The sequence below is a fragment of the Rhincodon typus genome, chromosome 4 (assembly GCF_021869965.1).
Source record: "Rhincodon typus isolate 14 chromosome 4, sRhiTyp1.1, whole genome shotgun sequence".
In the NCBI taxonomy this organism is placed as follows: domain Eukaryota; kingdom Metazoa; phylum Chordata; class Chondrichthyes; order Orectolobiformes; family Rhincodontidae; genus Rhincodon; species Rhincodon typus.
The window spans coordinates 25,347,919-25,362,737 of NC_063335.1; the positions used below are offsets into that span (position 1 = coordinate 25,347,919).

Here is a 14,819-nt window from a genome sequence, read left to right on the forward strand (position 1 = left end):
AAGACACTTTAATCATCACCCCTTCACATTCAATGGTGTTACCATCACTGAATCCCCCACTATCAACATCCTGGAGGTTATCATTGACCAGAAACTCAACTGGACTCACCACATAAACACAGCGGCTACAAGAGCAGGTAAGGAAAAGTGTGGTGAGTAACTCACCTGCTGACTCCTCGAAACCTGTCCACCATCTACAAGGCACAAGTCAGGAGTGTGATGGAATACTCCCCACTTGCCTGGATGAGTGCAACCCCAAAAACACTCAAGAAGCTTGACACCATCCAGGACAAAGCAGCCCGCTTATTGGCATTACATCCACAAGCATCCACTCCCTCCACCACCGATGCACAGTACACATTCCTGCTACTATCTACAAGATGCACTGCAGAAATCCACCAAAGATCCTCAGATAGCACCTTCCAAACCCATGACCACTTCCATCTAGGAGGACGAGGGCAGCAGACATATGGGAACACCACCGCCTCCAAGTTCCCCTCTAAGCTACTCACCATCCTGACTTGGAAATATATTGCTATTCCTTCACTGTCGCTGGGTCAAAATCCTGGAATTCCCTCCCTATGGCATTGTGAGTCAACCTACAGCTGGTGAACTGCAGCAGTTTAAGAAGACAGCTCACCACCACCTTCTCAGGGGAAACTAGGGATGGGCAATAAATGCTGGCCAGCCAGCGATACCCATATCCCACAAATGAATAAAAAAAATGTACTGGTAACATGGGTTTGAATCCCACCAAGGCAGGTGAACATGGAACAGTACAGCACAGGCACAGGCCCTTTGGCCCACTACGTCTGTGCTGACCATGACGCCATTCTAAACTAATCCATCAGTCTCCGCATGGTCCATATTCCTCCATTCTCTGCCTGTTCACGTCTGTCTAACTGCCTCTTAAACGTTGGTTAAATTTAAATTTCAATTGCTGGAATTAAAATCTTTAAATCATTAATCATGATCAATCATTGTAAATCCATCTGGTTCACTGACATCCTTTAGAAAAGGAAATCTGTTGTTCTTTCTTGATTTGTCCTACATGTAACTCCAGACCCGCAACAATGTGGTTAACTCCAAATTGGATCAGCAAGATACTCAGTTGTATTTAATACGACACTCCAAGCAGGTGCTCTACTCCCAGCTCCAAAATGGCAGGCGAGCCCCTGGCGGACAGAGGAAGCACTTCAGTGATACCCTCAAGGCCTCACTGGCCAAGTGCAGCATTTTCACAGACACCTGGGAATCACTGGGCCAAGATCATCCGAAGTGGAGGAGCAGCATCTGGGAAGGCATTGAGCACCTTGAGACTTGCCGTTGGGAAAAAGCAGAAGCCAGGCGATAACAACAAAAGGAGCGCATCGCCACACCAACGCCTCACCCCACCTCTTCCTGTGACCGCTTTCTGTCCCAAGTATAACAGAGACTGCATTGATCTGTACAGATACCTAGGGACTCACTTTGAGAGTGGAAGAGAGTCATCCTCGTCTGCGAGGGACTGTCAATAATGATGATGATGACAATGTTTGCTGCACACTGCTTGGATGTCTTAACATTTGCGAAGCAACATGCTTTCTTGACCTTTCCTATCACAAAAAGAGGTAGCTTTTTGGTACCATTCATGTTGTTGCAAACTATAGCAGTAACGTGCTCCTTGCTCTGCTTTCCACCACTATGTTTCACCATTAAAACATTTGTGAGTGATCTGGTAAAAGACAGTCAAAGAGTCTGGTTTCAACTGTGTTAAGAATGTCTCTTGCACATAATCATTCAGGACATGGGTGAAACCACTTTGCAGCCAAAGATGTTTCAGTGCTGCGATAACTGCCACACCCAAACCATTTATGTGGAGATGATGCCATGCTTTGTTTTGAATTGATCCAGCCATTTATTACTGTACGTAGCCCAGCGTCCTTGCCTTGGCGACTCCCTTTTTCTGCAGGATTGAACCAGAGGTTGGAACACACTCTACTCAAACGGCCTTGAACCACATTAACAGTGCACCTTCAAAGTTGGGAGAGGTAGCTATTCTCATTTCAACTTTGTTTGTCAAACTGTTCCAAAATGTACACAAAGTACATTCAGTATATTTGACTAATTTGATGGTGGAATCTTCCAGTCCTTTGTGATGCCCACTTTTTACTTCACACTATAGGTTTCCACTTGCTGTATCAACTTTACTATCTCTGACAACACATTTAATTTTTTCCTAGATTAAGCCATTTAAACATCCTTTCAAAGGGAGATCTTGATGTCAAATGATGGCTTACCATAATTTTCTGCACTATTGTGGCCTCACTCCTCTGATAGGTAGGTGGGTCATATAACAAGCTTACACATATTCAGCTATTCAGGAGTTATCAACTTGGAATTTCCGCATATCACAAGATCATTCTATTGGATTCGGATTCGTTATTCTGCTGGCAAAGAATTGTCTGACAACTTTGCTGCAACCAGAATTTTGGGGTTATCCAAATTTGACTTCACAATGTCACTATGTCTATGTGATCTCCCACTTCACAGCTGTAAAATTGGGGCTGGAGTTTCCCATACTCTGAAAGCACCTTTGCTGACTACTTGGGAAGCTTGGTCTCACTGAATTTAGTAAAGCAAACTTTTCTACTTTATTTCTGTATGTTCTTCAAAGATAGAAAACAGGCACACTTAGGCAAATCTTTTGTTTGTTAAACTAGATGTTACATATTTTGTCAAGGTAGCATCTCTTAAAGCACTGATATTTGCTATTCTCTGAAAGGAGATGGCAAAGTTTTGACCTAGAGAAATAGGTGCAATGCTGGCTATATTTAAGACTATTTCGTTGCTCCGCAACTCCTTAGATCCTGCTTCCGGAAGTAAAGATTAGGGCTCCCAACAGTTAAATCTGTTGAAGGGCTAACTAGGTTTAAATAAGTGAATGCAGTGTCCCAGAAAGAAATAGAGAGAAAGTGTTCAGGCAAGTGTACACATCTGTATGCTTATGAAAGTGGTGGGGCCAATCCCCTCTATCCTTCAGAAGATAGCATACAATTGGCATCATGAATCCTGGAATTCCAGGATAGATTATTCCAAATTTGCCACTTTAGTAGCATTGATGCTATAAACTCTGAGAATGTAGGCTTGATAAGAATGGTGCATGCTGACAGCAACAATGATATGACACTTCTATGTCAGTCCAGCATCTTTGCATATTTTGAACAATAGCAATAAATCCTAGGGTAACTACTGGGAACAACGATCACCTGTTATTGATGATAACACATGTATGGCAGCCTTAAGCCTCAGACGTACAATGATAACCATGGGAACACCAAGGCAATAATTAACAAGCCATTGTTGTGCTGGAGTAATGATTAAGCTGCCTCAGCAAATCAAGGTGCTTCCTTCAATATTGACACCATTGAGCCTCCTATATTAGTGTTGTCTGCTGATCCTGCATTATACCTTCTTATCTAAAGAGTTAAACAATGAGCCTGAAGCTAAGGAAATGTCCACACAGAGGACGATAAACCCAGGAAAAAGAAACAAAACCAAAACTGCTGCAACAGCTGCATAGCAAGCGGTCAGTGCCATTTGATATGAGCTTGTTGAATTGCTTAAGTACACAATTCTGCAATTCTAAGTCAGTTACTGTCTTCACATCACAAGAAGGCCTGATCTCTCTCTTCTCTCAAAAGTCTCATTTCCAGAAGGAATTTCGAACATTGCTTGACAACTGGTCTAATTCTCAGACTGCAAGAAATATTGCTGTATCTTTGAGTGCTATCCATTTCCACTCAACTTATAGGAAGATAACTGAAGATCAACCACTGGCAGATTCCCAACTGGACATACTTAGATTGAAACTAAATAAAATCCCAGGGTTTAGGGAACACACTTTAACTTATTCCAATAGGAATGACATAAAAAGGGAAAGTATTTCAACAAATAGTACATTGCTGTCTCCGACCTAAGAGGGGAAAAGTAATTCAGTTAAATTTACCCTAATTCTTCTTTGTCCATGACAAATGGCACAAAATGGGAAAGGGCTCCAATATTTTTAGAGGCTGCTTGACAGATCTTGGTGTCTTGGAAAGCAAGGGGAAGGAGACCCTTCAGATACACTGTCAAAAGGCAGTGGGAAAATATAGTCATAAAAATTTCAATGATAAGAACCAACGACGACAAATGCCATAACTCACAAACTGTGTCAATAATCTCAGCAGCTGATCAAACAACTTACTACCATTACTCACTTACTAACGATCTCTATCAATCACAAATCATACCCTACATTCATTTGCTTCACCTTACCCTCACACGCTTAGCACTGCTCCAAGCCTCTAACCCCTGTTTCAAATACACATACTCTGAAGAACGTGAGAAATAGGAGCATGAGTAGCTCTTATGGCCATTCAAGTCTGAAGCACCATTCAACAAGATCATGGCTCATCTTCTACCTGAAACTCAGCTTCCTGCAGTATTCCTATTTCTCTTAATTCTTAGTAGCCAAAAATCTGTTGATGTTCGGATTGAATATAATCAACAAATAAGTACCTACTACTCTTTCCGGTAGAGAACTCTGAAGAGTCACAACCTTCTGTGTGAAGAAAATTCTCTTCATTTAAATCCTAAATGGCTGAATCCTTATTCTAAAACTGTGACCTCATGTTCTAGTTTCCCCAGCTATGGGAAATCTGAAGTAAAGAGCTAGCCTAACGGTGACCATGTAACATTTTTTATTCTCTTGTGGGATGTGGGTGTCACTGACTGGGCCAGCATTGATTGCCCGTCCATTGTTGCTCTTGAGAATGTTGTGTTGAACTGCCTTCTTGAACTACTGTAGTCCATGTAAGTAGACCCACAATGCGCTTAGGGAGGGAATTCCAGTATTTTGACTCAGTAACAATAAAGGAATGGCAATATTTCCAAGTTGGATCATGAGTGATTTGGAGGGGGACTTGGTGGTGTTCCCGTGTATCTGCTGTCCTTATCCTTCCAGATGGAAATGATTGTGGACGTGGACGGTGCTGTCTAAAATCTTTAGTGAATATTTGATTGTCATAAAAACCCATCTGGCTCACTAATATGTTTAAGGGAAGGAAATCTGCTATCCTTACCTAGTGTAGCCTGCAAGTAACTCCAGAAACATGGCAACGTGGTTGACTCTTACTTGCCCCCTGGATAATGAATGCTGGTCTAGCCAGCGATGCCCACATCCTGTGAATGAGGTTTTAAAAACTCTCCTTGTGGATAATCACTTTTCTAAAGAAACCATTTTACTAAACTTGTTTTATTGTTGTTCCCCACAACCGGATCACACTGTGCACACAATCCCACATATGGCCTCAACCACAATAGTACAGCATGGCACTCAGTGACCCAGTTCCCTCTCTGCTTCACAGCAAACCAGTGCACAATCGGGGGAGCAGAAGCTAACCAGAAACCAACAGACACACCTGCATATCCTAACCCCATGCAGCAGACTATTGGCTGCTATTGAAATGATCATTATGAAAAGAGTTAGGAGAAATTAACATTCCTGAACGTTTGGCATTGCATGAACACTTTCCATTAGGCTGGAACAAATTCCCTTTGTTATGGAAATTCTCCAATGATTTGTAGCTAAGCCTATGAGATGCACATTCATCAACTTGCCTCTAAACAGTGAGCTGAAACATAGGGCAAAAGCCACAAATTGAATCAGTGTGCACCTTTGCATGAAGTGCAGCAGGTTAAAGTCACAAATCAAACAGTAATGGCTGATGGATATGCAAACAAAATGCATATTGCCCATGGGCTTTCTGGCAGCTTGCCAATGTTAGGCAGCATAGAAGAGATCTGTGGGTTTTATCCCATTATTAATAATGTCTATTTAAGAAGCCTAGCATGCAGACAAGCTAGTACCTGAATGTCATCACGTGACCACTAACGCTAATCCTAAGCCTAACCCTAACATTGCAGCACCCTAGACAAGAGGGAATGTCTAGAGGTTACACTGTACTGGTTAAGCTCTAAATAAACCCACTCAGAACCTTCAAGCAAACAGAACCCACATACCTTATTTGTGTTAAATATAGAACTTAGAACAGTTCAGCGCAGGAACAGGCCCCTCAGCCGATCATATCTATGCTGACCATGATGCCATTCTGAACTAATTCTATCTGCCTGCACATGGTCCATATCTCTCTATTCCCTGCCAGTTCAGGTGTTTGTCTAAATACCTCTTAAATGTTGCTATTGTATCTGCTCCTACCACCTCCCCTGGCAGTGTTCCAGGAACCTAACATCCTCTCTGTTAAAAAAAAAATCCCCCTCACCTTAAACCTATGCCCCTAGTATTTGAGATTTACACTCTTGGAGAAAAGTCTCTGACTATCCACTTTATCATGCCTCTCATAATTTTACGTAATTCTATCAGGTCACCCCTCAGCCTCTGACACGGTAGCAAAAACATTCCAAGTTTTTCCAATTTCTCCTTATAGCCAATAGGCTCCAGTCCAGGCAACACCCTGACAAACCCCCTTTTCACCCTCTCCAAAGCCTCCACATCCGTCTTATAGTGTGGTGACAGAACTGCACACAATACTCCCTAAGTAAAGTTTTATACAGCTAGCATGCTGCCTATCTTCTTTGCCACCTTATCCACTTGTGTTGAGCCTTTCAAAGAGCTAGGGACTTGTAACCCAAGAGATCTCCAGTATATCAATGATCCTAAGGATCCTGGCATTTAATGTTAATTTCCTCTTGTGTTTGACCTTCCAAAATGCATTAGTTCACTTGTCCAGATTAAACTCCATCTGCTTTTTCTATGACCGACTTTCCAACTGATCTATATCCTGTTGTTTCCCTTGACAACTTTTGTCATTATTCACAACTGCAACAATTTTTGTGTCTTCTGTAAACTTACTAATCAGACCGCCAACACTTTCATCCAAATCATTTATATTTTTACAAACAAAAGAGATCTCAGCACTGATCCTTGCGGAACACCAATGGTCATAGACCTCCAGTCAGAAAACACACCCCTCCATGACTACCCTCTGTCTGCTATGACCAAGCCAATTTTGCATTCAACTTAGCAACTCACTGTGGATCCCATGTGACTTAATCTTCTGGACCAGCCTATCATGAGAGATCTTGTCAAATGCTTCAGTAAAGTCCACGTAAACAGTATCCACTGCCCTACCCTCAATCATCTTCGTCACTTCCTCAAAAAACCCAAATTTGTGACACATGACCTCCCTCACAAAAAGCCATGTTGATTATCCCTATAGTCCATTCCTTTCCATATGTGAGTAAATCCTAATCCTAAGAATCCTCTCCAATAATTTCCCTACCGCTGAGGTAAGGCTCACCGACTTGTAATTATCCCTTTTATCCCTCTTAAACAAAGGAACTACCTTGGCCATTCACCAGTCTTCAGGTATCTCGCCTTTAGCTAAAGAGGATACAATGATCTCTATCAAGGTCCCAGCAATCTCCTCCCTTGCCTCCTCAGTATGCGGAGATAGATCCCATCAAGCCCAGGGGTCTTATCTACCTTAATGTTTTACAAAACATCCAATTCCTCCTGCTTCTTAATAGAGATGCCTGTCCCCAATCTCACTATCATCCATGTCCTTCTCCTTGGTGAATGCCAATGCAAAGTACTCATTAAGCACATCACCTACTTCCTTTGGCACCACACAAATTCCCTCTTTTGTCTATGAGTGGATCTATTCTCGAACTACCCTCTTGCTACTAATATATGTGTAAAATGCCTTGGGATTCTCTTTAATCCTACTTGCCAAGGACATTACATGGCCCTTTCTAGCCCTCTTAATTCCTTGTTTAAGTTCCATCCTGCTTTCTTTGTATTCTTCAAGGCCCTTGTCTGATTTCAGTTATAGAAGTAGCACAGTCACAATCAGCACCAACTTTGCAAAGTGTTTACACAGAGCCTAGATTTCATTCTCGTCTTTATAGAAATGGTAGTAAACTCCCTTTGCAAACTTGTATATTCTACCTGGATATAGCAACTGATGGCCAATGTCTCAGGTTTCATTGCAGCACAAAGAGAAGCCATCCAATGTCTGTGTGCTGCATGGGAAATATACATTGTTGCCATGCAAAGTCAATCTTCTGCTATACAACATAGGCTGCTGCCATCATGCTGTAGATTACTGTGTAAATAGATTTTCAGGTTCATAGCAGACAAACAAATCTTTCTCCAAAAGACTACTCATTGCATCATGGAGGGCCAAGACATGTCTAGGTTTCTTCCATTATTTTTCCTACCTCCTCATCTGTGCTCAACATACAGCTAGTGGTAAGGACTATCTCCTCATGATCGTGAGGATGGTTAATATTCAGTAGACTGCTAGAATCTTGAAAGCCCCTATCCAGAGTGGTGTAGAGAGAGGGTTCGTCAAGAGTTGACCAGGTAATGGAAGAGCTGTTGCAAAACACCAATGATCTGCTTTATCACATTTTGTGTAGCAGCATGATTTCCATTGCATACATGCTGTGGCTACGTGTTTGAACACTTGAGTCAGCCGTGAGGTCAGTGGATAGTTCTGATCAGCCAGCAGTCACGCTTTCATTGGCAGTGGTTCCATAACAGAATGAAGAAAGCTGCCATTAAACTGAGCATTAGTTTGTTGACTTGCTATATCTGGTTATAGATCAGCTAGACTTTGAAAGCGTTGAATCCCTTCCATTTCTGTATATGTTGAAGCAGAGATGTGATGCCTCCAAAGTGACCATTGGTGAGGCAATGGCCTGGTAGTATTACGGCTAGACTACTAATCCAGAAACTCAGCTAATGTTCTGGGGATCTGGGTTTGAATTCTGCTGCTGCAGATGGTGGGATTTGAATTAAATTTAAAAAAAAATGTCTCAATTTTAAAATTTACTGAGACTGTGAAACCATTGCCAATTATTGAAAAAAAGCCATCTGGCTCACTAATGTCTTTCAGGGAAGGAAATCTGCCATCCTTACCTGGTCTGGCCTACATATGACTCCAGATCCACAGTAATGTGGTTGACTCTTAACTACCCTGTGAAATGGCCTAGCAAGTCATTCGGTTCAAGGCAAGCTGAGAATGGACAATAAATGTTTGCCAAGAAGTGATGCCCACATCCACGAGTGACTGAAACAGCTGTGTGCATTCAATGGTCTTCTGCACTGAATGCCTGTCATTCTAATGAAGTCATATGTTCAGTCCACCTGCTTAAATGTCAAGAAAAAATGAAAGCTAGTTGCCTCTCTTTGAATAGACAGGCTCAATGGCCTCCCTTAGGCAACAACGGATGGCAAACTGCAAGATGTTTTAAATACCTGCAGTTTCAGCCTGCAAGCAACCAATCGCACAAATGTTCATTGCTACAATTACCTTCATGTGGTCCCAGCTACTGAGTCACTGAGTCATGGAATCATACAGCATAGAAACAGGTCTGCTTGCAACTGTGGTATATCATAGATTTCAACAAGGATGGCCCTTCAAGAACAGATATCCTACAGTGTTATTTCCCAGGGAAGTTCAAGTGAAATACTCTTTGAAAATTTTGGGAAGATTGATCTCCTACTCTGTGCTCCTCCTCACTCCTTGAGAATTTTGTTCTGCTTTTCATGCACGTTGTTCATTTAGGAATACAGAAGCAGGAGTAACTATTCAGCCCTTTGAGCTGTTACTTTCTTGCTGTGGGTCATGTGATCAGTTGTCAGTGGTTAAGAGAGGGCATGGATGGCATTCTAAGCTTCAAAATTACATGAAGGGATGACTCTTTATAACTGAGACAAGGAGGAATTTCTTCAGCCAGAGAGTAGCAAATTTTCGGAATTCATTGACACTGCAGGCTGTGGAGGCCAAGTCATTGAGTGTGTTCAAGACAAAGATAGATATTAATCAAGAATGTAAGGGGATCAAGGGTTACAGGGAGAAGGCAGGAGAATGGGCTTGAGAAACATATCAGTCATGATCGAATGGTGGAGAAAACTCAATTGGGCATATGGCCTAATTCTGCTCCTATATCTAATGGTCAATCACTGATGTCAAATCAATGTTGTACAACTTGTCTTCCAGTAGATGTTCCCTGCACATGCCTACACTAACATGGTGAACAGCATGATTTGCCTTAAGTGGGCAAAGTGTACCATTTTCAAAGCCTAAGAACACTTAGCGTCCATAAGACAATGCTAATGAGCCCAATTGCCTGCCCCTTTTTAATTCTGGAGAGAACTTTGTATATTTCAACCATATTATTGATTCTTTTCTGCCTCCCCTGGCTAGCATGGGATCTGTCCGAACCAGACATCACGTATCTCTCTAAGATACACCTTAAATTGCTTTATTCTCTCCATCTACCATCTTATTTCAAAACTTTGATGCTCTGCAATACCTTGGAACTTTTGTTGCCTTATGACTATATTTCCATCCTTCTCACTTATCTATCTCCTTAAAATCCCCATAACTTGGCTTTAGCCCACCTGAAGGTACTGAGACTCAACTGGTCAAAGTTAAGAGTATCATCTTGTGTAGCTATCAACAACATAATTTTGTGACATTGGATAGCTTTTTGATGGTGCTTTGGAAACTCAAAGATTCAGGTGAAGAGCAGGTTCTGAATCTATAGTTTTGAGCAGTGGGACTGACTCAGCGATTTTCCCGGAGATGTCCTGGACTGGCTCCACTCCTGCAATCTTGGGTGTTAGTGAACTTTAGGCCAGCAACCAGATGAATAGGTTTACTGCTACATGTATGTTTCTATTGGTTAGTGTTACTGTGCTGCCTATATTAACATTTTAAAATCACCTAAGTGAGGGGCAAGTTAAAACTTGGATCAGTTGACTATCAGCAAAACAGATGTAATTCTATTTAATGTCTGACAGCATGTTCAATTCCTTGGCTGACAGTCTATGAATATCCATGGCTGCTATTGCATCCTAAGTCAGAAATAATGACCTGTTTGACTTAAGGCACAGATAGCTTCCCTACAATTTTTAATAAAATCATTTTCCTTCCAAGACGCAATAGTGCTTACGTCTATCTAATCTAGACTGACATCTGTAGTAACCATGTTATGGAGCCTGCAACTATGAAGTTTATTATTGCTACCAGTATGGATTCAATAGGTATTAACAGACTTTGAATTATGCAATAAAATCATTAGCCTTCCACAAAGGAAAGGTTAGAGGATGAATATTTTGGAAGGAAAATTTGCTGTGTTTCTATATCCATCTAAAAGTCTCACTGGAAGTACGTTTGGAATTTTAGAGGTCCACTGCATTGATTTTGGAACTTTCACAGCATTTCAGAAGAGCTGTATGTCATTGTGCTTATTCAGCCTCTTCTGTCAGCATTTGATTAGTTAACAGCAGGCAATGACATTGTTGTCATGAAAAACTATTTTTAAAGATTACCTTTTTAAAAACAAGATGCTGGCCTTAAAAACATTTTCCAGTGCAGCCGTTTGGAATTGTGGATTTAAGCATTCCTTTATCTCTATAGCAACCATCACACGACACTCCAGGACATGAAAGACACCTCTGAATTCAATAGAAATGCACAAGCATAAAGAGATTCCACCCATGTCGATAACCTTCCATCATGTATTTAATCAAAAAGAAACTTTATGGTGTGAAATACGCATCAATGCAGGAGGGAATAAGACTCCAGATTGTGAAATAAAATTACCATAATACCTTGTTTAGAACAAAGTCAGAAATCACACGACACCAGGTTATAGTCCAACAGGTTTATTTGAAAACCAAAGCTTCAGGTGTTAAGAAGGACTGAGGCTCCGAAAGCTTTTGTTTTCAAATAAACCTGTTGGACTACAACCTGGTGTTGTGTGATTCTGACTTTGTCCACCCCAGTCCAACACTGACACCTCCACTTCATTGTTTAGAACGTGAATCAGCATTTGTCCCAGGGTCACAAAACAGTTGACATCTTCCCTCCCTGTTTAAAAGACAGCAAACTTCTAGAAGCTGGAAGATTGTTGAAGCAGGTAGTGTTCTACCCTAGAGAAAGACAGAGACCAACAAATCCTATTATGGGATTGTTCTAATAAACTAAGTTGTAAAAGGGTCATACTTGCAGTGTCATGAGAAAAATCATTGGTCTCCCTTACATTGTTCCAGTTGCAAGCTACCTAATGAAAACAACCTACAGAGGATCAACTGTGGAAGCTATCACAGCGGCCAAAATTGATTAGTGCAATAAACATCCACATGGCTTCATTTTCAGATAGATGAGAAAGTGAAGGATTAAGGTAGAATCTTCTGGGCTCAAAGGTGGCAGGTCTGGAAGGCAGCTTGATTAGGTGAGGCCTTAAGTGCTCAATTAAACATCACTAAAGGGCCTATCCAATTGGGCTGTAATTATCTCAGCTCCAGGCAAGATCTGAGCAGCAGCCCATTTGATTGTTGAACCAGTGCAAGCTGCGTGGGGGAGACGGGTCCCTTTACCTGCACTAATTCAGGCACATTAGAGGGTATGGGCAAAGGGAAGTAACTGTTAAGAGCCACCTCATGTTCTTTTTCCTAATACCTAGGACTGCATGGTGGCTCAGTGGTTAGCATTGCTGCTTCATAGTAACAAGGACCTGGGGTCAATTCCACCCCCTTAGGCAACTATTTACACCGTGTTTGCACATTTTCCCTACATCTCTGTAGGTTTCTTCCATGTGCTCCAGTTTCCTCCCACAATCCAACAATGTTCAGGTTAGGTGAATTGGTCAGGGTAAATTCAGGGTTGCATGAATAGAGTAAGGGGCTTAGTCTAGGTGGGATGCTCTTTGGAGGGCTAATGTGGATTTGATGGGAGATGACTGATCATCTTCCACAGTGTAGGGATTATATGATTCTTCTGGCTTCCTCTTCCTGTGACCCCAATCCTTCAGACACCAACGTTTGCATATCACTCACTTGACATTTTGGTTGGCTTTCTGGCAGCAGTAACATTAGCTATAAGGAAGGCCTCATTTGTGCTTGATTGGCATTCAATGGGCTGAATGGCCAAATTCTGCTCTTTTAGCTTTATGGCCCTTAAGGTCTCATGGAGGTGATACAGCAGATTTTCTTCTGAAGAGTCAGGAAGAGAGCAAAGGATGTAAAAGAAAAGGTTGTCCCCAGAATTTTCACTGAAGATACAAATTGAGTGAATTGGAACCTGTCATATCATGCAGTCATAAATTGTATAATATTTGAACATCCATTGGAAACCAATACTTTTGTGAACTGAACTCTCTGGCATGTGTTGGTTTTGATGTCCTAGGAAACAAATTCAAGAAAATTACAGCTCCGCTTCAAAGAATGCCAGTTGATATGTAATTGACTGAGCAGGTATCTGTCACCAACAGGTCATTAAGCTGCCTTGAAGGGACCAGTATTATTGCTGTATTAGTAAGTACTACACTGGTTGGGGGTGATTAGGTAGGTGTACGATATCTCTTGTTTCAACCAAAGTTGTTTTGTTGATTTTGAGTTAATTTTTATTAGCTTTTTGTTAGTTGGTTTCAAAAATTACGGTACAGTTGATTTTTGTCAAGCTTAAATCCTGTCAATGGATAAAGGGTGCAAGTACTAGGCAAATTGAATAATTAAGCATTATCTGTGGAGGAGTGATAGGTTTATTCTAGATTTATTGGTATTTGTTAAGAATGAATAAGGGCTGGTTTTATGAAAAATTGTTATCACCTGTTCCCGTGGACCAAATCTGTGCAGCGAACAAGCAGGTGGAGTAGGTGAAACATTTTGTAATTTAATGCATTGATGCAAACCACATTTGCCATGATTGCCAGCATAACTGAGACTTTGTGATATTCAAAGAGTGCAAGTTGTCGCTGTTCCTAAGGAAAAATATATTTTCACAACCTCTTCATTAAATAACCTTTGGTGCAATATAGTTAAAGTAGATATTGTTATGAAAGAAGATGTTATTTTACAACATTAGTTAGATCGAGCTATGTCATATTCAAAGTGGACATGAGTACATTTGGATAGTTTGCTATTTGCATAATGAAATATTTATTTTTAAAAGTTTTTGGGAGAAACTATGACCAGTTCCCAGTTTGAGTTCAATGCACAGACTTGAAGTAAAATAAAGGAGGAATCATGTCTGCAATTCCAAATGGAAATCCTGCAGTTCAGATTAGAGGTTCCAAACAAGTGGATCTTGGTCAAGAGGTCAGACAGTGGATTTTGGTCCCAGTGTTCCCGTTCAAGCTTAAAACAACCAGCTTTTAAAAACAGTTCAAAGGGAAAGGTTTGAAATATCAATTAAAAATATAGTACCCCAGCATTTATCCATCCAAATATGATGTTTCATTACGATGTTGAGAATAAAGGAATCACTGAAGCAATTTTCTGCCAAAGCCTCATGAGGACCGCTAAATGTTAATGCATATTACAGATTAGTGAACCATTGCATTCCTATTGGGTGAGACAGCAGCTATTAATAAGCAGTAAAAGTCTGAGTTCCGTTAGAGCTAATATCCACGGTTCAATGACTACATTATTATTTATCTACTGAATGTCAGAATTAATATTCTAACATGCTTAAGCTAAGAAGGAGTACTCTAAGGTAAGGCTGAAATTGAAGGCTTCTCTACGGAATACTTGTATGGTAATCTTGAAAGTGGTGATGAAACTCAGGAGTCAGAGACACTCAAGGGCACTAAACACATGTCACATGATCAGGAGTTAATTTTTTTGAGGGGACATCTGAGATTTTATTGTCTATGTTTCATTAGGTTTACAGTCATGTAGTAACAATACCTAGTTTTAAGTTGACAATACGGTGTATTTAGAATCACAGAAGTAGAATTACAAATTTAATCAATATCCT

The 14,819-nt window shown here is 40.9% G+C and overlaps 1 protein-coding gene across 1 annotated transcript in view; it reads right to left on the reverse strand.

The window, feature by feature from the left end:
- Positions 1-14,819, reverse strand: part of LOC109919036 (potassium voltage-gated channel subfamily B member 2) — a 338,735-nt gene that overhangs the window by 48,629 nt on the left and 275,287 nt on the right. The window lies entirely within an intron of this gene.